At 59.7% G+C, this 2,090-nt stretch overlaps 1 protein-coding gene across 1 annotated transcript in view; it reads left to right on the forward strand.

Annotated features, from left to right (window-relative positions):
• Positions 1–1,990: 1,990 nt before the first annotated feature.
• Fzd8 (frizzled class receptor 8) overlaps positions 1,991–2,090 on the forward strand; it is a gene marked incomplete in the record, with an annotated part of 3,305 nt that continues 3,205 nt past the window's right edge. The window contains 1 exon segment of the mRNA XM_005398320.2: positions 1,991–2,090.

The raw sequence follows: 2,090 nt of genomic DNA on the forward strand, positions 1-2,090 counted from the left end.
ACTAAAAAAAAAAAAAAAAAGACGCGATGGTAGGTGTAACTATAACCTGGGGGCTATGCCTAGAAGGGCGAAAACACGAAACTTGCCAAAAACTCGAGTGAGGGTGTTTCTGCCCTTCTGCCTGCAGTGTGCCTCAGAATGAGGCTGCTCCACCGAGCTGGAGAGAGCAGAAGGAGGCAGACAGATCCCAACAGCTCCGGCGACGAACAAATGTTGCTGGCTAATTTTGTTTTGCTGCAAGAGTTGTTTTTAAACAGATAGTCGCCAACTAACAAAAACCCTGAATTGACCTCTCTGTCCTCACGCCCTTAGCAACTTCTGTTCTTTACTTCTACTTGTTCCTGGCATGAAACGTGACGGAGAGCAAAAATCATGAAACAAAAAGAGACAAGTGAGAGTGAAAGGAAGAAGGGCGGAGGGGGTAGAACAGAGAAAGTAGAGAGAGAGGGAGGGGGAAAGAGAGAAAGAGAGGGGGAGAGAGAAATTGTGAGTGTGCGGGAGAGAGGGGGAAAGGGAGCGAGGAGGGAGGAGAGAGAGCGCGGGAGAGGGAGGAGGCTGGTGCCACCCTCCTGGCTCACTGAAATGCTTGTTCCCGAGATTACAGTAATTACAGCCCCAGCATGAGATCCATACAAGCGCTAAATGAAACAGCACATCAATTAAAAAATAAACACTCCGTTCTGGGAGAAAGACAACCCCCTGGGATGTCCTAACAAGCGTAAATGAACCTGCCAGGCCGCCGGGCCTCACAACCCCCTCCTTCTCCGGGAGGACGCCGGGCTGCGCAGGGCTAGGGAGACCAGGGGACGCGCAAGGCCGTGGCCACCTCGGGGACGCGCATGACTGGGGCCACCTCGGGGACGTGTCCTTGCACCCCGGCGCAGCGCGGCCTCCCAGGAGAAAAGGAGGCTCTGGCCAACAAGGAACTTTGGACAGATGATTGAGCCTGAAAGTGCGGAGCGAACAGAGTCCTGGGGTGGTTTCCAGTCCTTTTTATAAGTTTTCGTTTTGTTTTTAAAGGAAGTATGGAAAGCTCTTCTAAAAGGAAGCACTGGGTCCAGATGCATTATATATTTTATCTCCCCCACTTATCCAGAGCCTCATGAACCGTGTGATGTGATCACTCCACTTTCTAGGTAAGGAAACTGGGGCTCCCCAGGTCAACAGCGAGCCCAGAAGGAACGCCCGGAGCCCCACGCCTGGCCTGCTGCTTTCCAAGACTGCCAGGGACCCCTCCCTTTCCGGAACCCCCGCCGGCCGCCCTGGACCCGCCTCCCGGCGTTCTGAGTCCGCCTGGGACCCCTCCCGGCCTCGGGCGCCCGCCAGCAGGTCGCCCCACTCGTGGCGAGCAGAAGGCAGAGTCTTGGCTTCTTTGAAACCGGGGTGAGGCGCGCTCTACGATACAACCCCGGTCTAGTCCCCGAGTGCAGACTCGGGGAAATGGGACCAGATTTCGGGAGCCCTGAGGCTCGTGGGGACAGTCGGGGCTCACTGTCTCCCAGTCAATCCCAAGGTTACCGAACTCCCCAGAGCAGAAGGCGCGCAGGGCCGCGCGGACGCCGAGGACTTCCTTAAGGACAGCAGCGCCCTGGGCGCGTGGGCTCCGCCCCGCCGCCGGTGATTGGCGCTCCCGGACGGGGACGGAGCCCTGGTCCAGGCTATATAAATATTCATGAGTTGGTAGCCCGGTGATTGGCGCGCCTGGGTGGGGGCGGAGCCCAGATCCAGGTGTATAAATATTCATGAGCCGACCGCTGGCGCTCGCGGGCTGAGCCGACAAGTTGAGCGCGGGGTACAATTTCTGTCGCGCCACTAGGCACCGGTATCCGCGCGGCTTAGGGTCTGGATTTGCTCCCGGGCGCCTGAGAGAAGGGGCTGCACCGCGCGCGACGGCCTCCGGAGCGCGGCGCGGAGCTGACCGGCGGAAAGACCCGGAGGAAGAGGCCCGGAACTCCGGCCGAGGCGGCGCGGCCTTGGGGCGGGCATGAGCCTCCTCCCAGGTGCTGAGAGGGCCCGCGAGGGCTGAGGCGCCGGACCGCGCCGCGGCCCGAAGGAAACTCGCTGCGTCCGCGGCGGGAGGGGGCCGGGCG

This window comes from Chinchilla lanigera, unplaced genomic scaffold (genome assembly GCF_000276665.1).
Source record: "Chinchilla lanigera isolate Chin_1 unplaced genomic scaffold, ChiLan1.0 scaffold00061, whole genome shotgun sequence".
NCBI classification, from domain to species: Eukaryota; Metazoa; Chordata; class Mammalia; order Rodentia; family Chinchillidae; genus Chinchilla; species Chinchilla lanigera.